The sequence below is a fragment of the Zosterops lateralis genome, assembly GCF_965231275.1.
Source record: "Zosterops lateralis genome assembly, chromosome: 19".
Classification (NCBI taxonomy): Eukaryota; Metazoa; Chordata; class Aves; order Passeriformes; family Zosteropidae; genus Zosterops; species Zosterops lateralis.
In genome coordinates, this window is record NC_139779.1 from 2,288,098 (window position 1) to 2,309,850 (window position 21,753).

The 21,753-nt window shown below is 43.2% G+C and overlaps 1 protein-coding gene across 1 annotated transcript in view; it reads left to right on the top strand.

The window, feature by feature from the left end:
- Positions 1 to 21,753, top strand: part of BCAS3 (BCAS3 microtubule associated cell migration factor) — a 302,849-nt gene that overhangs the window by 130,441 nt on the left and 150,655 nt on the right. The window lies entirely within an intron of this gene.

Genomic DNA, 21,753 nt, shown 5'->3' on the forward strand with positions numbered 1-21,753 from the left:
TTTACAAATACTAACACCGAAATGCTTTTATTAATGAACGCCTAAAGCGTAGAATATTACAGTTCCATCTCGTTTATAAAGTAGCTTTCATTGAAATGTAATCATAAATGTAATTGATTTCTGTGAACAGTCAGGACAACAGGAGAGTTTATCTAATGTTTGTGTAATAGGCACATTTTCACTGCTCTGCTCTGAAAGGAGTGTGTAGATTTAATACCACAGTGGTTGTGTTAGTATCAACAGAGTAATAGATGTACTATAAAGTTCTCTTTTCCTCTCAGTGCTGGGGAATAGGCTGTCTAAAGAAACAAGGGCAGCAGCAGAGCTTTATGTTCCAGTGCAGCTGTACAGCGTCTGAGGGTCCACACAGCAGGATTTTGTCAAATAAAATCTCTCACAAGTAGAATTATTAAACACACAGCATTAGTCAAACAGTCAGGTCGGAGAGGATTTTAATCTTTAGCGATTTGAAAATCCCCCGAGACTCCTGATTGGATTGAGGTTAAACTGTAAAAAGAGACTGTAACACATACAGAAAGGGCTTTCTGAAGGTTGGTTTAAAGAGAGTTAAAATAAAAGCTCCTGTTTCAGACTCTGTTTGCTGTTTGATATAAATGCTGAGTCCAAGATACTTCATTGTTTGCCAAATGAGTTTATTTGGGTATTACGGGATATTTCATGTACGTGTTTATAACAGAGTTCAATAGTAACCACATTTACTTTGGATATTGAGAATTGTCCTTATAAATTCCATTTTCAAATATTTAAAAGTTGTTAAATTAATTCCTGTTGGGCTTAGACAAACATCTGGTGCTGGTTATTGAAAGGGAATTTTGTTTGTTTTACTACATGGCAAAGTAATTTTGAAAATAATTGTTTGATACAGAAGAAAATATTAATGCATCAGTTATGATTTTTTTTTTTTTTTTTTTTTGCCTAGTTCATCTATGCTTATTGCTCCTAAAAGGTTCCGAGTTGGAATCACAGGGGTGCTTCAGGCTGTGTATGTGACACTTGAGATTCAGGGTGGTTAATGGCAGAGCTGTGCCTCACTATCAGCTGATACAGAGAGATATCAGCATTATCAGGGTGGGGATTTTTCCCTCCTGTGTAGGAGCAGTGCCTTCACCTGTAACAGGGATGTTCAATAATTCTAAAATGTGGCCATTCTGTGACTATAACACTTCCTAAAGCTGTGACAACAGAAACAATGCACACACAGGACTGTGCCTCTTCCATGCTGAACAACTTCTCCTGAGGTGTGGATGGGCCTTTAACATGAACTGACTCATATGAATGTGATGAAGCCTCATTTGTAATGCCTTTAACATGTGTGTCCATATTAAAATTGCCAAAATCCATTGTATACATTGTTAGGACACTGAAAATATATTTACTGTACAGCAGTGACTCAGTTTGGTTATAACACTTCATAAGTTTCTCATAAACAATATGTGGGTTTTGTTAGGGACATGCTGATGGCAGTTTTTTATTTGCTTCACCCAGACAGGTTGGGTTGGAATTGATTTTTGATTCAGGGATTTTTTTAGCATCTCTTTGCAGGTTTTGTATTGGCTGATCCTCCCTCTTTCTCATGCAGAATTTAGGGGTTTGTGTGATGGTTTAGGTGTGTGAATTGTTGCAGAGTAAAGGAGACACAAGGAAAATATATACACTGTTCTTGTAACAGGGCCCAGCAAAGGAAAGAAGAATATTTTACGCTTATTTTCTTCTCTTCCCACCTCTGAGATGTGCAGAAAACTCCACTAATCTCAGCTGTGGATGGGAATGGTTTGGTTTTAATACCACTCATGTACAGCAGTGGGTTTTTGTGTTCCAGCCCCCTATTCCAAGCACTCTCATTTCCTGCTCGTCCCACGGCGTGCCCTCCACGGCCGACGTTCTTTATGGAAAAGACATTTTTAGGTTTGAAGGATTTTTAAGTAGGTCATAAATTTATTTTTTTTTTCCCCCTGCCTGAGCTGAACCAGGAAGTGATTGTGGAGCTGTGCCCCTGCACTGGAGCCTGTTGCACTTTATGAAGATGCTTATCTGGAGCTTTGATTGCCTGTTGCTGGGAGATGCAACCCGTGTGGCGCCTCTGCTTATCTGACTCATCACTTCTCCTTCCTAGCAAAAGACCTCAAGTACATGTTTATCATCTCCCATTATCCTCCTGCCTTTCTCAACAGCTTCCTTCCTTCTCCCCTCTTGGTGACAATGCTTTTGTTGCATTTAATAAGCAGTTTGTGTGGGTTTTTTGGGTTTTTTTTAAGCATGGTTTTCCTCCTGTGTGTGTAAAACTGCGGCGTGCTAAGGACGATCTCGTAAGATCACTTGCCAAAGTCTTCATTTAAAAAGTGCAAAACTCTTAATGCTGTTATCAATAATGAAATTTGCAGTGGATGGCTGAATCTCTATAGATTACTTGGATATATTTTAAAAATGCCTATTACAATATGGTTCTCTCGACTCAAAATCTTCCTAAGATGCTTTTCTCTAGTTTATTTTTTCAAGGAAAGTTTGCAAAAATTCAGTCACTCAGAGCTACTGGACATTTGTCCCTCAATGCACGTATTTTACTCATATGCATCACGGAGAGAATATACCCTCAAGGATTAAATGCACTGTAATTCCAGATGCTATTCCAGATTGGAAATGTTAAAGGGGGGCAACAGGGAGTTTAAATCTTTGTAAAGCAGGAAGCCTTTGGTGATAATGCACAGGTAGGAGCTGCTCAGTGTGTGCAGCAGGCAGAGGGTGTTTGTCCCTCCTCCCCAAAGGTGTGCTCAGGCTGTGGCCTTGGCTTTGACACAGCTGGGTTAAATCTTAGTAACTCAGGTTCTATTTATGAGCCCAGAAATGAAAGAGAAACCTTAAAGAGTCCAGGCACTCTCTGAATTTTCATTCTGTAACCTGTGGAAGGAATGATATACATCATAAGTGTTATATATCTGAAAAATCAAACCTGGTAGGACTCTCTGCATAATGAATGGTGCAGAAATGAGGAGTGTAGGCAGGTTGGGATGTCTGTACAGTCAACTCTGAGCTTTCAGAGCTAGAAAAGCTCTGTGGAAAGGATTTTGCAGCAGTTATGGTGGGTGAGTTTGCCCACACAGCTGCACTGAGTGCACACAGAGTGTTTCCCTTCAGCTGCACCCCAGGTGTGGGCTCAGTGACTCAGGTGTGCTCCGTGACTCAGCCCTGCTCATTTTAGACAAGTGGCTGCATCTCTGTGTCTGTCTATGGAAAGCCTTGTTTGTTCCCTCACACAAAGAGGTTTTGGACACTTATCCATCAGCCAAGTAATGATTTGGTTGCATTGCTAGTGGAGGATGAGAACATTGACAGAGGAATTGCCTCATCTCTTTTTTTATGCATCAACCTCTTCCTTTCCTGCTGGGAGGAGAACACAGAATAGAATCATAAATCTGTTTCTTTCTTGCCCAGAATAAATGCAGAAATTGAGTGGGAAGAGTTTTCAGTGAATGGCATTATTTAATGAATAAAATTAATTTGTAGGAGAAAAAGATCCTGAGGGTTCTTTTCCTCACTAATTGTGTGTGGGGTGGGGGGGGAACCTTAATATTCTCAACTGAAACCTGGTGAGTGCTGTGCTGCAAGGGGGGATGCACACATCATTTTTTAATGAAGATTGTTTATTACTGTTGTATGAAACTCTGACAATGCTAAGCTCTCTTCTGGTTACTTCAATCAATGCCCACTTAAAATCAGCTTGTAATTCAGTACTTCCCTTTCTTTTGTGTGTGTGACTGGCTGGTCGTGGACAGAGAGCTCTGTCTGCAGAGGGTTTAATGAACAGAACAATTGACTGGGGCTTTGTTGGGAGAGAGTTATCCTTTTATTGTTCATCACCACACCTGTGAGGAGGTGGTGATGACCACAGGACAAATTTTTACTGCCCAGCAATGCTCTCACTTGGAATTTAATAAACACTTCTGCTGTCACACCTTAAACCATCTGAGCTCCTTTCTGTTGTATGCACAATCAAATATTTATCCCCAAACGCTGTAGACCACAAAGTGCTGCCTGGGAGCGGCTCAGATCAGTTATTCAGGTAGTAAAGATGTGTGAATGCAGCTGGCAGATGAAGTCACCGACATTGTGAATTCCCAGGCTGTCCCTGCTGCCACAGGCAATAAATGCCAGGCTCAGGCAGGGCTGGGCTCCCATTCCAGGAGCTCTGGTGTCGAGTGGAGGCAGCCAGGGCTGCGGGGAGATGAAATCAATCCGGGCTGCAGTCCTTGACCTGAACCTGTAATTACCTGCATGGGATAAAGGTGGTTTGTTGTGGCAGATAGAGATTGCACTCAGGGCTGCAGAGGATAATGCTGAGCTTTGAAGGCAAGGGAAGGGTTTGGCCCCTGGGCTGTTCTTCACAGCAATTGAGAGGTTTTAATAATGGGCAGAGAACAAGCTGCTCTTAGGGGGCATCACCTGTTCAGTAACACAAAAACCCCGAGCCAGCACTGCTTGGTTTGGAGTTATTCATCCTGTCAGCCTGAATTTACATGAGTTTAAGTTATACTTCTTTCCTGCAATTACTTCTGTGCTGATCCTGTTATTATATCTATTTAAAAATGCTTATTATATTATCTATTTGCATAACATTTGATGCATTATTCCCTGACTAGTGACAGCGTGTGGGATATCTCAGGTGTCTTTGTTTCCTCACAATGTGCTCCTGCTCATCTGCTTTGCTGAGTGCGTGTGCACGAGCTGCATAATGCAAAATCCTGGTACTTCCCAATGTTTTCAACTTGATTTATTTCATCCAATTTGAGAAAATGTTATCTGATGATTTTTGAAGAGAGCCTTAAGACAGAAGTGACTCCAGCAGGCTCCAAGATGCCAATGCAGTGTACATGATTACATCTAGAAAACAGCAATGCCCTATAGACTGGGGAGATGTGAGGAGAAATTAAAATGACCTGACACTACTGACTGGGCACTTGCTGCTGGATCATTGCCTGGACTGGGAAAAGACTCAGCTGCAGGGATCCATGGAGTAGCATTAATGTCTTGAAACACTGGTGGGTGTTTTCTGGAGGCAGGAGAAGTACACTGGAGAGGCCAGGCATGGGAGCAAGTGAGTGAAAAGCAGCAGAATCATTAGAGACTGATTTAATTTTCCACCCTGTGATGATTGTGGGTGGTTTTAGTCAGTTCTGGAGGTGGCAGCTCACTCCCCACAGCAACAATGTGGTGATGTGGGGTAGCTTTACCCTGCAAGGGACAGAGGAGTCTCCTCATCCCAGTTTGCCTCTGGTCCAGCTGAGCAGTCTAACAGTGATTTACAGCAATTCATCTCTTCTGAGCTGGTTGCATTTCAAACCAAATCTGTATCAGCTTGAAAAAACGGTGCTGCATGCATCTGATTCCACTGATGCAAATAAAAAACCAAAACCCAGAATTTCTAGACCCTGCTGTGATGGGTGGAATTGAGCTTTCAGCAGTGAAGGTTGCTCTCCTCGTTCACCTCCCCCAGGTGATTTTTTGGCCCAGCAGTTGCTCTGTCGATGCCACATCTCCCTGAGAGCTGAACTGTGACCTCCCCAGCACGGAAACCAAATCCAGGAGAACGGGGTTTTTCCTTCACACAGGGAGATAAGTTGCAGTGGGGCCTCCTGGGGCTCTGATAATGGTCCCTGGCCCAGAGCTGCTGCTCCCAGACAGTTGTTCTCGTGTCACACAACCTGCCCGACGCGTGTCCGGGGCTCCATTAGTGCAGCCTCTGCAGTGTCTCACTGCTCAAGTGTTGGGGAAGCCACCTTCAGTTCATATCAGCTGAAAGCCTGCACTGGGCTAGAGCATGCTGGAAGCACAGAAATAAATGCCTTGGGTTTATTTAGGGAAAAAAAAAATAAATCTTATTATCCCAGGTATTTTTTGCTGGTTAACAAAAACTCGTTCTTAATACCAGATTCTGATGTGCCCCTTAATTATCTTTCATTAACAGTTTTTCATGCTGTGTGTAGGTAGCTTTAAAGCTCTGAATAAGTGGGAAGTGTTGATTCTAATCATATCTGACACCACAATCTTCTGTGGAACAACACATGAGCTGAGATTCCCGATGGGCTCCTGTAGGATACAATATTTATTATAGCTGGAGATCTAAGAGCTCCCAGCTACTGTTAAACTTACAAGAGATCCAGAAACCTCAGTGTCTGTACTTGTGTTTTGAGAGATTGCACAGGAATAACACACCACTGGTATTTGCAGGCAGCGTGTGCATTGACATTTCTGCTCTTTTCCTGCGCTGCTTTAAAGGAAGTGTTTTGCAAATCTTTATATTTTTATAAGCTTGTAACATATTCTAAGCTCATCTATTAATCCAGACTGCTCGAAATGGCCTTAAAATGGATGTGCAAGTTTGGATTTTGGAGTCAGTTATTGTTTCAGGGAAAGCTCTAGTTGTAACCAGTTTATAATGGAGACATTTTTATTTAGGCTTTATCTTTTGAAGTATTTGCTCACCATTTCCCATGTTTACTTTGAAAACATCTAAATATGCCTCATTATTTCTTGTTGCCACTTTAGCCTGGAGTCTCTGTTAGATGTTAAGAGTTTCAGCCATCAGGATTCTGGTTCTCATCCTTTTGAGATCCTCCTTCCTTCTTTTCAGGAGATGTCCAGAACAGCAGCCCTTGTCCTGCAGACCCTTCCTTTTATCTTTCACTTTCCTCTTGCTGTAATTTTTAATGTAATATAAACATAAAGACTTATTTCCACCACTGTTGATCCAAAAGGAGCAGGTTGTAGCAATTGTCCGTTAGAGTGTGATAAGGATGAGTGAGCAGAAGTGTGGATTTGGGGATGTGACACACAAAACTGAGCTCTTTGCCACCATAAATTAGCCAGGCATTTCATCTCCTCCAAGGTGGACTTTAATACCTTGAGGGTGTTCCAATCCCAGCCTCCTCACCCTGGCTACTCACTGGAGTAAAGATGTTCTCTGCTGGGAATAAATATTTATAGCTGAGTTGAAATACAGCCTGTTGGTGCTCACTCATGTATATATTTTATTGCCTCGGTGACGTAAAGGGTAAAGAAACAGATGGAAAATATTTTGTTTTCCTTAATTATCCACCACTGTGGGATACCCATTGGCTTGGAGCTGTGGCTCCTCCCCTGCCTTGGACTCCATCCCTGGCATCACCCCAGCCAGATTTTAATAGTTCTTTATCTGCTGCTTGCATTGCTTTTAACTTTCACTTTTTATTACAACCCAGGCTAAATTGGGTGCTGGTTACTGCTCCAGCTCTGGCTGGAGAGCCCTGAAAAGCCAAAGCTGGTGCCAGCAAGTGGCTGCTGCAGAGAACAGGAGTGAAAAGAGCCCCTGGTTGTCACCATCCTCCTCTTCCTCAGCTGTGCTGGTGTGCAAGGAGAGTCTTGGAGGTCCCAACCTCCAGCTGTGGATTTTTTTTATTCCTGATTGGAACAGCCCACCTGGGAGTCTCCTCCTTCCAAAAGGGAGTGCATGAAGCCAAGCATTCCCTGTGCTTAAACCTAGTGCTGCTCCCTTTGTGAAGGTGAAAATAAGCAGGGCAGAGTCAGCAAAAGACACAAAACCAGGTTTTGGGGTTATTGGCATCATCATCCTGGGATTTCTGCAGGTGAGAGGTGGGCCCTGAGCCCTGGTGCCCCGAGGCTCTGGAAAATGGAGCGAGGGAAAAGCAAAAGGTGCTGATATGAACAACATATGGTTTTTACTGGAGTTTGGCCACAGATTTAAGGCCTCAGAGAGTGGATTCCTGGGGCCTTCGTATCCTATCCCAAAACCAACACGAAAGCCTTTCCAAATCCATTTTATAAGCTCTGCAATTGTAATAGTCCCATCAAAAAATCCCCTGTCCCCGGGTCAGGTGGGTGCAGCCCCATCCTCTCCTGCAATCCCAGCCTTGCCAAGCCTTTCTTCCCTGCCATTTCCCTCCAGCAGCATCAGGACAACCATTTGTGCCTCTTGTGGAAAGCCTTGGGGGCTGTGGCACAGCTGCTTTCCCTGGAGCTCACATCTGCTGCAGGAGCAGGACTGCCCTCCCTGCCTGGCCCTGCCTCCCTCCAGCCCACCTGGATTGTGGGATAATTCCTGAATTTAGGAAGCTTTGGCACAGCTTGGAGGAGTGGGAGTTTAGGGTAACTGGCTCTGCAATCCCCTTTTTTGTGTTGCATTTCCTGGGCTCTGTCATGGTGTGGGAAATCACACATTGGTAGCAGTTTGCAATTTTGGGGCACTGCAGAGAATCCACTCCAGGAAAGTGCTGCCTGTTTAATTTTGCCTTGATGCAAAAAAAAAAAAAGAAAAAGCAGGAGAAGCCACTGTTGCAGTGAGAATCTTGCTAGCTCCTTGCAATTCCCATTAATTGGGATTTCCACCTTTATTATTTACAGCAGGAATGCTGAGAAAACCACTCTGCATTTTGCCCATCACTTAAAATATATTTTAAAAGTAAGAACAATTTTACTTGTGATTCAATGTCAGATGTAGTAAATGGCTGTAACAAAGTTTTTTGTGTTGCTGGTGGATTTTTAACAAGCAGAAAGTTGCCATGAAAGAATTTGGAGAAGCGAAAAGTGCTCTGGTAGTCCTTTGGTTTTGGTGTTTGTATTTTAAACTCTGAAAAAAACCCAAAACCCAAATAAAAGGAAACCAGCACCCAGTATACAGTGAAATACTTACAGGGAGCTGCATTTTAGCACTGAAGTTCGATAAAAAATTCACTGTATCATAAGTGAACCATTTCCCCCTTGATTTGTGTCCAAAATATGAGGAAAAAAAATCTTGCAGCTGCATTATGCATTTTACAAAAGAACATATGCATGCATTTAAATCATTTACATTTCATCTTTGCTTTCTCTTATTTTTAACCCATATTATGGTGAGTGACAGCGTGTTTGGAAAACTGAGGTTGAAAGCAAAGTTTAAACTTTGATGCCCAGTAAGCTGAACTGCCAGCAGTGCTTCACTATTTCATGATTTTATTTCAAAGTTTGGCTCGTGCTTTTTTTTTTTTTTTTTCCTTTCCCTCCAATGAAATGTGATTGAAACTTTGTGAATCTGGCTGACAAATAAATAAAAAGAGTTAAATTATGCTGCACTTGGTTTGTGCTGGTCCTGCAGAGGAAGATCATCCATCCTTATGGAAGCAGGTTCTTGGGAGGATGCACAGCTTAAAGATGGGTCAGTGGGTTTATTAATTAGTGATCATTAATTGGTATCAAATATTCCCCATGCTATAAAATGGATTTTGATAAGGGGTGAGGAGGGGAAGGTAGAGGGGCACCAGCTCTGTCTGTTGTGGCCATTTCTCAGCACTACAATTTCTCAAACTGCAGATATTAGTTTGATTTCACTCATCTACTCAATATTTACCAAATGATCCCAGGTGTGGGATTGCAGCAGGTTATTTCCTGCTCTGTGTCTGTTCAAACCCTGACTGCTCCACTTCTGCAGCAGGAGCTGAAAAAGAGTTTGGGCTGGTGGGGGGTGTGTGTGATGTTTTGTTCAGTGCCATCAGCAGGCAGCACTCCCCCAGTGCTGTGTGTGAACAAATAAAATCCAGCTTTATTGGCCTAGTTCTGGCCTTTTCATCACCCTCCAGTGAGGGATTGTGCAAAGCGTGAAGTGCGAACGCCCGCTCGGGGTCACGGCACTGACGGGGGCACACGGGGCTGCCACGGGGCTGCCAGGTGAGGGATCCCCCTTTCCCTCTGCACCTGGGCTCTGCACCATGCAGAGGTACCAAATGGGGCTGGAGAATGGGGTTTGTTACCTTCCCTTCATCCCACAGAGCTGCCCTGGTGTGACACTGCCACCGCAGCAGTGACAGGACAGAGTGGCAGCACCCAAAACTGCCCTGTGAGGGATCCCCCCTTTCCCTCTGCAGCTGGGCTCTCCAGAGCATCAGCACCATGCAGAGGGATCAAGTGGTGCTGGAGAATAGGGTTTGTCACCTTCCCTTTGTCCCACAGAGCTGCCCTGGTGTGACACTGCCACTGCAGCGGTGACAGGATGGGGTGGCAGCACCCAAAGCTGCCCTATGAGCTGCCAGGTGAGGGATCCCCCCCTTTCCCCTTTAGAGTTGGGCTCTGCACCATGCAGAGGTACCAAATGGTGCTGGAGAATGGGGTTTGTCACCTTCCCTTTGTCCTACAGAGCTGCCCTGATGTGACACTGCCACTGCAGAGGTGACAGGACAGGGTGGCAGCACCCAAAGGTGCCCTGTGAGGGATCCCCCCTTTCCCTCTGAAGCTGGGATCTCCAGAGCATCAGCATCATGCAGATGTACCAAATGGTGCTGGAGAATGGGGTTTGTCACCTTTTCTTTGTCCCACAGAGCTGCCCTGGTGTGACACTGGAACTGCTGCAGTGACAGGACAGGATGGCAGCACCCAAAGGTGCCCTGTGAGGAACTGCCAGCTGCAGCCTGGGCACTGTCACACAGCCAGGCTGGGCCAGGGTGCTCATTGCTGAGCCCTGGGGTGTGCAGGGACACTGTGACACACACACAGCCACAGGCTGTGCTTGTAAATGTGGGTTTCAAACTGGGATATTTGCACACATCTCGTAGATTCAGAGGGACTTGCATCCCTAACAGCTGCCAGAAATTCTTCCTCATTGTCTTCACCTTCCACAAGAGTTAAACTTCCAGTTCTTAATTTATTTTGCTGCTAAAGATTGACTTATACTTGAGGATATCACGTGGAGGACCTGTAACTTATTTGTATATCCATCCTTGCATGTTTAAAACCCAGTCAAGAAACTAATGAGGTTACAAAAATATTGCTGATCCTGGAGCAAATACAGTTGGAGAACATATGCTTTGGTTTTACATTTCTGCCTCTAAAAGGTGACATGTCCCGTGTTTGTCATTTAATTTAACATTCTATATATTTTTAAACGGCTGTATGATTTGAAATCTCCAGATGCCAGGCTTTGTGCTAAATGAGGTTGACAGTTCAGTGATGTGGAAGGCCATTATCTCACCTTTGTGCTTCTAAACTGTAGCCACTTGCCTCTGCCTGCTCATAATGCATTTGCTGCCTTGCAGCCCAGGAATTTTTAACACCTATTGAAAGCATTAATTAGCTATGCCACGCTGATGAAAAAAAAGCAAGAATAGAGAGTCGGTATTTCTCCCTTTTCAGAGGATAGGGAGCACCTAGAGAAATGAAACCCCCACATTCCTCAGGCAAATTCAAGCCCATATCAGCAGGAGTGACAGTGTCACATCAGAGCTGCTGTCCACGTCCCATCCCTGTCTGTGCCTGGGACACGAGGCCATGTCCTGATGAACAGCCCTAAATGGCTCCATCCCCTGCCAGCTGGTGCTATCTGCAAACCAATAAACCAAAATTCAGCCTTTTGCATCCCATTACTGCTGTCCTGAGTCAGCAGGTCTCAGCTAGGATCATTTTTCTCTACCCTTGGAAAGCAGATAATCATTACTTGGCCCGTTGAAGTTCAGTAATGCAAAAATAAATGTGTCACTTGGATCTTAAAAGCTCACCGGCTACAAACTCTCCCTCTTGTCTGATCAGGCCTTTGATCACCATTTTCTCCTCTTTCTCAGCATCAAACCTCTTGGTTTTCCCCATTTTCCTGGGCCCTTGTGCCAGTGTTGTGCTGCAGATCCCAGCTGTGCTCAGGCACCATAAGGTTTGTGTGATTAGTCAGCATTTGGTTTCCATATATAGCAAAAGGACGTCTGGAGAAAATATTCTCGTACATATTTCCAGGCAATAGGATCAAAGCCCTCTCTAAGTTCTCAATTTTAATTTATCTCCTCTTGCTTGCTGTAGAAGGAACATCAAATGGAGTCTGTGTTTGTGGGAGGGAAGGGAGCCCTTTGCTGGGTAGTTTTGGGAGCAGAATTCATCCCAAAGCTTCAAATCCTGCCCTTTCTTCCTCCACAGCATTGCCACACTCTGAATTTTGGGGTTTGTGCCTGATTCTGCCCAGGTGTGCCTTCTTTCTTTGAATCCTGGGACCTCTGCCACATTTTTGTTTCATTTTTCCTCAGATTTTCCTCTTGTCTCCAGTCACAGCTGCTGAGCACTCTTGTCACAGTGTTTTCTGTATTTCCTAATCCCTGTGTTGGCTCCTTTTCTGCTGTAACACATGCACACTTCACACCTCTGCATCAAAGGAATTCTTGTTCCTGTCTGGCTGTCTGGCCTTTGGAATTTTTTTGGTAAATTCTCCCAGCTTCTCTTCCTATTCCTAATATCTGTCAGTATTTGCCTGGAGAAGTGGCTGCCCCATCCCTGAAAATGTCCAAGAACCAGAGTTTGGAGCAATCTGGGATAATGGAAGATGTTCCTGCCCATGGAGTGGGAATTAATAATCTTTAAGGTTCCTTTCCCACCCAGACCATCCCATGGCTCAATTTAATCCTCCACAAGAAGCAAAGATCTGGAAAGCAAAATCTGAACTTTTTCCAGATCTCCACTCATCATTCAGGTGTCAATTCCCCCACCAGAAATGTGAGAATTTACAGCACTTGGAGCAGGGTCTGTGTGAGGAGTAACTTGGGCAGGTGGATGTTTTCTGTTATTAGAAATTATATTTATGGCAGCTTTCATTAGATCCCTTTTTCTGTACCTTTCATGAGATTCTCACATCAGCAATTTGTAAAACCTGGATGTTTTTACACTGCTGGAAACAGCCAGAGGTGACTGTCATTAGTGAGGAAGCAAAATATTTTAATTCCACAAATTCTGCAACATTTTCATCCGAGGAATTTTCTGCCTTTTTACTAAGTGAGGTGCACCAAGACATCTGAGACCTTTTTACATCACATTTTCAGAAAAGCCTTTTTTTTTTTTTTTTCTCCTCCAGATAGAAGATCTGCATTAAAAAAAAAAAGAATAAAAAATAAAACAACCCATAATTAGTTTGATTTCAGTCATCTACTCAACATTTCTAAGGCACTCGCCAAATGATCCCAGGTGTGGGATTGCAGCAGGTAATTTCCTGAGCTGTATTTTGTGGGGATGATTTTCTGTGTTAGAAGATGATATCAGCTCACCTGGCCCCTCAGTGACAGAGAAATCCTTTGTTTATTCATTTAGTAGGCAGATTAACCCTAATGAATCTGGCTTCCTGGAAATAGATACAGGGGGACAATAGCAAGAGTGAGGAGTGGGGAGAAATGGGGCAAATTCCCTTTTCTTTCTTCACTTGGAAATAATGGTGGCTTTCAGAGCTGGGGTGTTTTAAATCCGAAAGGAACGTGAAATATGTCAGCAAGAAATTCTTGATTTTTGAACAAAAACTTTTCTTTTGTGCCTCAAAGGGCTGCTGGGGCTTCCTTAGTGTGTCTGTGTGATTCTGCCCTGCTGAACCTGTTGGAATGTTTTGCCCTGTGAAAAATTAGGATAAATTGAGCATCTGTGATAGTTACATTTAAATCTTTATTGTTGGAGGACCTCAGTGTGTGTTCTCTGGAATATGAGATATTTGTTAATTATTATTTCTGTGTATTAGAGATTCATAATAGAATCTGTCTAAATCAATCATACGATATGTGAGAAAAGCATTGGAGTCTTGATGGCTGAAATAATTTTATTCTTTATGGAAATAAAACCGTGGAATGTGTGTCAAGGTGTTTCTGTTACCTGTACTGGACAGGGGGCAATGCCCATACAGGGTTAGGCTGCACATTTTACTTTTATTTTTAGCTGTTCTTCCGTTTTGAGCTGGCCCAGAAAAGCTTTGAGGAGCATTTCAAACAGCTCAATTCCTCCTGTTCCTGCCGTGGGATGCAGCCAAGTGTTCTGCAGCAGGCATGAAAGGCTGTGCCACGTTGATTTAAATAAATGAGCAGTAATTTCTCAGCTCTTGTTGACATCACACTGGGCTATTATTCACAGCACAATGTGAGAATCTGCCTGGAAAAGCAGCAAGTCCCAAAACCCTCAGAAACAGAGGGAAGGATGGTCACTGACTTCAGGGATATAAATCAGGCTCGTGGTGTCCCTGCACTATCACTCAGTTTATATCTGAACAGCATGAATAAATTAACTTATTCCAGCTCAAAGAGGGAATAATGCCACGGTGAATTAAGTTGTGTATATGTTACTAATTATGTATTTTTTTTAATGCATACACACGTTAAACAGTCAGGGTTTGAGATCAGGGGGAAACCTTGTAGTTTGCTAGCTCAGATCTCTGCTGGAAGCTACCAGTCAAAGTGTAGACATGAGTACAATGAATGATTTGGCTGCCTTTGAGAGAGGAACAATTTCTTGCATTTTTATGTGACTGGTACTCGAGATACATTATTCCCAAGACATGGATGTGTAGACACAGATGTGAAAATCTCTTAACTTCCAACCGAACTTTTCCAGATCTTATCACTATAATTTATTCTTTACTCTCTGTGGACTTTGAAAAAAATGTCTTCTTTCACATAACTTTATACATTGGAGGGAAAGGAAAGTTCTGTTCTACCACATGGTAAGTGTTGAAGATGGGATACTGTTGGCTTTAACACGCTGACTTTTGTAGCTGCCTGTAAAAACTCTAAAGTTTCAGAGGGGAAGTGAAAAACCAGAATTTACCTTTCCACAAAGAATAAAAGTTTCCATTGTTCCTCAGTTCCATCGCTGGAAGCACAAGCGGGCAGGAACAGATAATTTTTTGGATTTAACATCTATACTTGGGGGTGTGTGTGTATATGTGCATCGGGCAGCAATAAATTACCAATGAATATGTTTGCTTTGTATGGAGATTGTTTTATCCTTCTTAAAGCTACTATTTATATAACCTTTAACCAAACAGAGAGTAGCCAGAGGATTTTTGAGAGTGAGAAACTGTTTTTCTGGCTGGGGTAGGGGAACAGCTTTCCCCCCTCCCCTCCTGCAGCAGGGACTCACCACGATGACGTGCAGACAATTTGCCAGGGATTAATTTTATTTATTTTATTTTTTTTTTTCCCCTTCTGCACGTGAAAGCTCAAAATAGATCCGTGTCACATTAGGTGTCATTAAAATAGAGCTTGTGATAACTAACTAATAAATTGAGTGGTACCTAATCACTTTCAGAGGATGTTGACACAGTTGCCAGAGACGACTGTCGTGGAGAGCCCTTGGAAGGAGCAGAGACTGTCTGTGTTGGAGGAGTTTTTGGGGGTTTTTTTTATTCCTTTTTAGTGGAAACCAAAGGACAACAGTCATTATACGATTCTGTACTTTAAGTATTTTCATAATCCAACATAAATTGGCCCACCCAAGGATTATGTCTGTCTTATAAGGATGTGTTTATATAGTCATTGGGTGAAAGATTGCAGAAGTTGAACCACTAGTTTTGAAAGTTGAGCCAGACCAGGAAAAATCAGGATACAATTTGGCACTTATGGAGACTAAATGATTTCCTTTTTAGCTGCTGATTTCTACTGGGAAATGTATCCTTGGACTGAAAATTGCATCCGGAAAAATGTTTATGTAGTGTTTTTCAAATGACTGATTATTCCTCTAACCTTTAACACGCACTGTGTGTGATTTTCTTCCTTATTAACTCTTTCACAACCAAATGAATGATTGCTTTCACTGTAAATAAAATTAAGTATGTATTTCAATTCATGCAATATTTTAGTGCTGTAATAATGCAGAAAAAGACAAGCTGGGGATTTTATTGAGTCAGGAACACAGGGAAATCCAGCAGACTCTCTTGGAAGAGGAACATCCTGCTTTGACAGTGAGGCAGGCAGAGCAGATGAACTTTTTATCCTGATTAGAGCAGAGAAGGAGAGCAAATATGTTCCTAACACACCGTCAGATGCAGATTTCTGCCAGCCAGAGGAGATTTCCCCAAGGCTTGTGGCCGAGGTGGAGGGACCGTGCTGCCAACTACTGGCTATTCCTGGCTGCTGAATGCAGTGAATGAATTCATTGTGGGCTTGGGGTTTGTCTGCAGGGGAATTGATCAGCGCACGGAGAACAGAACCAGGACTTTCAGAGGCATCCACAGATGCTCTCTCTGGAGTTAAAATGTTTTCAGTGGTCTTGCTTTCACATAAAGACAAACAGTAATCACACTATCAGTATCCTTGTGTAGGAAATCCTCCTGGGATGCCTTTCCCTGCATCCAGAACCTCATGGGTGCAGGATTGGAGCTTGCACAGAGGCTGTGCTGCTGTCAGAGCTGCAGGCACCGTGCAAACATCACAGGCTGGGACTGAGCCACTTGTCTTTAAAAAGCACCCAAAGTGATCCTGCACAGAGTGGATCCCACACTGACAAATGAGTGGGGCTGGAACTGCAGCTTCCACTTTGGCAGAGCTGTCTGTGAGTTATGGTTGGTGTTTTCCTATGTAGAAACATGATGAAATTCAAGATTAATTTGTCGAATTTCTGTGAAAAGCATCACCCAGCCCATCACAAGTCGTGTACTCCATAAAAACTGCTTTGAGTGGAAAAGGGGAGAGGAGAAAAAAGTAGCAAGAATTTCATAATCACTGCTCCTGCTGGCCTGGCCCAAAAGGACAGGTTTGTGTCCTGTGAGAGGAAGCAGAGCTGGAAAGAAATGGAATTCCAGCCTTGCCAATGCTGATGGATTGATGCAAAGATGTCCCCCCTGCTCCCAGCCCTGAGCTCTTGGTGCTCTGTCTGTGCCTCTGGCATCAGCTGGGATTGAACTGCTGGAGAACAAAAAGCTGATATTCCTTGTGGCCATAGTCAGTCATTCTTGGCGTGGAGGGGATGAGGGGAAGTGCCTGGCAGCTGCTCTGCTCTTTCATCTCTTCTTCCAACTCTTTTTTTGATCGTTTTTTTCCTGCAAAGTTTTGGGCTTGTGCGGGGAGATTTGTGTTTCTGAGCAGACAGAGGATGCAGCCCCTGCTTACCTCAGATAGCTTTTCCCAGGAGCAGCAATTCCCAGGCAGTCTCTTGTATTTGAGGCAATAATGGGTTTAGGAAATTCAGGGAATGTTCACAGTCAAATGGCTTTTAACCACCTATCGATGGAGTGAAATTTGGCAGATGACAGAGGAACCTCACGTTTTATTTTTTATTTTTTTTAAAGCCTAAATAGCTTGTCAGCTGTGCAGAGCCCCTTGAATTTATGAGATCTGAATGTTGGGGTTTGGGTTTTTTTTTTTGGTTTTTATTTTTTCATGTGGAACCCAGCAGAGCCTCTGACGGAAACCGTTGACCCTTCTTTGTGCCGTTTCTTTACTGTCTCGTCAAACATCTGGAAAACAGCATGTTTGCAGTCATTTCACAACATAATTTTGCATTTACATCATGTGTTATCTGGTAAAAGTTTTCTTGGTTTTTTTTTTCAAGGAGAGAAAGGAGGAGAGGGGGAATAAAAGAAAAAATAAAAAATCAGCAAGTCGAAGGCTGCCGTGAGGTCAAGCGGTGCCGGTGGATGCTGCTCACACCAAACACATGTTCAGCTCCCAAAAGCCGAGGCAGTTCCCAAAAATTTGGTAACCATTAGAGCATTTCCTAAGTCAGTTCCGGATGTCAGGCCCGGGCTGGAGGGGGGAGAAGGAGCGTTCCAGGAGAGAAGAGAGCTCGGGGTTGGCAGCCGATGGAGCGGAGCACGCAAGGCACAGCCCTGCAGGAAAAAGCTGCTCAGGGAGAGGATCAGGAGCTCAGCAGAGGAGCTGTGAACTTCTCCTGCGACCCCGGAGCGCCGCCACAGCCACCTGAGGGCTGGAGGATCAGAAAGGAAATTAAAGGATCATTTAAGTGGAGTGGGACCAGACAAGTTCAAATGACGAGTTTCATCTCTGAGAAAGGAGCGCTGGGTTATATATTGAATTCTTTTGAAGTAACGGAGCGCACGGGTTTGGTGGAGGGAATGTTTTTTGCTGCATTCCACGCTCTGCTTTAGCAGCTCCTCTAATAGAACCCGGCCCCAACTTTCCCTAAAGCACCTATTTATAGTGCTCAAAAGATTGGACTTTGGAGAACAGTGTGTCCCCTTGAACGCTCCATGATCCTTTCAATGATCTGAAAATAGCTGCTTAGATAACTCCAAAATTCACATTCATATTAATTAATAAGCATAATTTGATTATTTACTTGTATTTTAATTAACACAGTGAATATTTTATCTTGCTCAGGGTAATAAACCTGGGCCTGGAACTCTGCAGAAGTTCACAGCAAAGATTTTCTCTCTTTCCTTCCCTTTTTGGCGTTCAGGATTGAATCTTTAGTCAGATCTTTATCCCAGTGATGCTTTGGGAATAGTTTGGCAAAGGTCAAGGACAAGATGCTGCCACTCTGAGTCGTGAGGAGGCTTTTTAAAACCCTCCCAGAGACCCTCTTCACCTCCCAGCTCAAAGTGAATCCATCCTACAGTTTATAGAGCCCAGAACTCGAAGGAAAGAAAGGAGACAATAGTAAATAATTCTGGATTGTTGCTTTAGGACTGGAGATTTTCCTGCATTAACCTGAATTTCAGTGCTGGAGAGATGTGATTCCTGGACCTTACTGAGCTTTGGAAGTAGGAACAGTGGAAGATTCTTTTTTTTTTTTTTTTTTTTTTTTCATGATCTTTACATAATCACTTTATCTCCATGGGCCAGATTTCCAGGTACCATAGTGATGAGTCTTAACAGGAAAAAAAAAACCCAAAAACCCGTGGCTGGCTGCACTTGTGGTTTTGGAAAAGTTTTCTCTGGGATTTTTGTTCGACAGTCCTTGGATGGGAGGATGCTTAGTTTGCTAATTTGGGTGCCAGTGCTCAGTTTTACAGCTCAGAGTTATTTCTCTGAGGTGGAGGCACCAGGGCTTGGGTGTGCATTCAGCTTTTTTTTCTCTGGTGTCCTTGGCAGACACTGGTGCAGCGTTGGGGATTTGGACAATTTTAAGGAATAACAGCAACTATTGAAATATCAATTGTTTCTGCAGTTGGAACATCAGGCAGGAGTTTTAAAGGGATTGGATGCAGGGGGATGGACGTGAGCACAGATAACCTATGCAGATATTTTCCTTTTGAGATGACATCTGTTTAGCTGTGTTTATAAACAACCTTTGAAAACAAAAGAAACGGACAAAATCCTTTCTTTTTTTCCATTGCAGTGATACATGAGGTGCCTTGGGAACGTGTTATCTTCTATCCATTTCCTTTTCCTCTCTTTTCACTTCATTGTACACTGATTTTTATTTTTTTTTCCCCCTAGATACGTTAGGGTATATCCATTACCAAGTTTGTTTCCCTGAATGCTTTCTGGCAGGAGGCACAAGTGCAATCCACTGAATTAGAGGAACCAAGCTCAAGGGTGAGGAGCTTTATCAATAAAATCCCTTTATCCAGCGAGAACAATTTGTACGCACAGGAGGCTTTTAAACAACATCTCCAAGTGCTAGCCCTGCTAAGCCTAGGAGGTAAGGATGGTTCAGTGGCTGATTATTTTGATGTGGGCCCTTCTTCCTTGAGGCCACTGAAGCCTTCAGGTTGCTCCAAGCCTTTAGTGGTCTGCACTTCAGTGTTATTCTTTCCCTGAGAGTGCTGATTAGTGACTTGCGGTACGGATGCTGATTTATCGCAGCCCAGAGTCGCCCCTTGGGGGCTGAGCAGAAACACTCATGAAGGAGCCCTGATTAAAAAGAGTGGTAATGAAGACAAATGTTTCGGAGGGAGTCAAGAGCAAACCAGGCCTTGGCATTCCCGCTGCTCCTCTGAGCTTTTGGAGAGGAGGTAACGGTGGCCAAAGGAAATATTTCCCCCTTGTTGTTTATTTCTCATGGCACTGGAAAAATTTTTCTTTTCCTCCTGGGTGTTCTAACTCTCACTTGTTAACTGCTTTTCATGCAGGGTTGCAATTAACCCTTGGCAGATACTTACCGTGTTCCCTTTATATTCACTCTATACATAAAGAAGTTTTTATGTTTTGACCTGTTAACCATTTTAAGATTCTTTAAACTTGACAGTTTCATCTAATTTCTCACGTCATTAAACCGTACTTTATTTTCCAACAGTCCGTTCACAGGAGGTTTGCTGTTTGTTTGATATCTTTAATCATCTTTTTTTCCACACTGCCCTTTTTAATAAGGAAAAAGAATGACAAAAAAAGTAATGCTTACAAACCAAGGCTTTAAATCAGAGAGAGGTCAGAAAGTTCCTATCTAGTGTTGGATGTGTAACTACAAAACCAAGTCTCTAAAGCCCATTGGTAGGTTCTGCATGGTCTGACACTTCTATTAATCAGGAAGTCAGAACAAAAATAAATGCAATTATTTCACCCTATCATTGGGTTTTTTTGGGTTTAATTCTCTGGGATTTTCCACTTTTAAAGACCAGCCTGGGCTATAATTAGTGTACGAAGTAAAAGCTGAGTACGTGGAAAAATGTGCCCTGCCTTTATTGGTCTTTGCATTCTCCATTCTCCATTCTGCAGTCACTTTCTTGTCAGATTTGTGCTGGTGTGAGGATGCTGTTGATGCAGGGAGGAGCTGGATCTGCTGCAGGAGTGTCCCTTGGAAGGGGCAGCACTTTGCACTTGTCCTTGTGGAGTTTCTCCAGGTTCCTCTGAGTCCCCTGAAGGGCTGCCCTGCCCTGCAGCACTTCCACATCCCCTCCCAGTGTGGGGTTGTCTCTAAGGGTGAGCAGAGTGTCCTCCCTCTCTTAATTCCAAGATTTCAAATGGGACAATTCCCAGCACAGCCTGGCCTGTCCATCCCTCTACTCTGGATTTGGTTGTCCAAAACAACAGGCAAACAGAAAACCAAAGTGCAGCTGGAAAAATGCAAAGTGAGATCTCAGCTGCTCCTCTGGTGAGCCTGGGCACTATCCCTGTGCCATCCCTCCAGCCAAGCCAGCAGTCCTTGCTCCTTTCCTTTGGGAATCCCATGCAGAGCTGGACTCTTCCTGAGCACTGACAATATGTGGATGGCCCTTTTTGCATTCAGTGAGAATTTCAGGGTTATTTTCCAAATGTTAATTAACTTTCTCATGAAATTTTAGCTCGTGCTCTGCCTTAGAATGACATTCTGACCTGTCGTGCCAAAAAGGTTTTTTTTTCTTCCTAAAATAGTGTGATAAAGGAACAGTTCATCCAAGAAAAAAAAAAAACAACAAAAAACAGGGAGAAGGATTTTCTCTGATTGACTGGCCTCGTTCATGATGCACCCAAAAGGTCAAAGACTGTTTTGAGAAAGTATTTTAAAGGATGGGTCTGTGTTTTCTCTCTGTCTGAGAAGCTACTTACAGCTTCCATGGTAGTTCTTGCAGCATTAAATAAACTCACTGTGCATCTGAGGCTGCTCTTTTATCTTAAACTGATTCTGATACCTCCAAAGTATTAGAATGTAAACGTTGCACAGCATTAGGTTGGAGAAAGAAAACAAAAATTAAGGTCCCTTAATACATTTTTGTCCAAGTGAATGATTTTTTAGGGTAGAGACAAAGAATGAAGCACTTCATGGTGAGTGAAAGGTTGTGTGTGATTTGATGCCAGGGTTCTTAAAAGTTTTATTTTAAAACTTTTTTTAATTGCTTGCCTACTTAACTTTGAAAATCAAGTGTGGCGTCAGAAGCTTTCAAACCTGGCTGTGAAATTTTAGAAGTGGCTTTTGAAAGTAATTTTTGAAAGATTTTTTTCTTTTGTACCCCTCCAAATTCCGTTGTTTCAGTTCCAAGTGAACTGATCTGTATTTGCCCCACAATCATAGAGAATTCAGGAAATGCTGATTATGTGTGGTTAAGTGAAAAGTCTTGTGAGCTGTTTGATGTGAGAAACTGAGTGTTCAGGGGAGCAGCAGTGTCTGGACCAT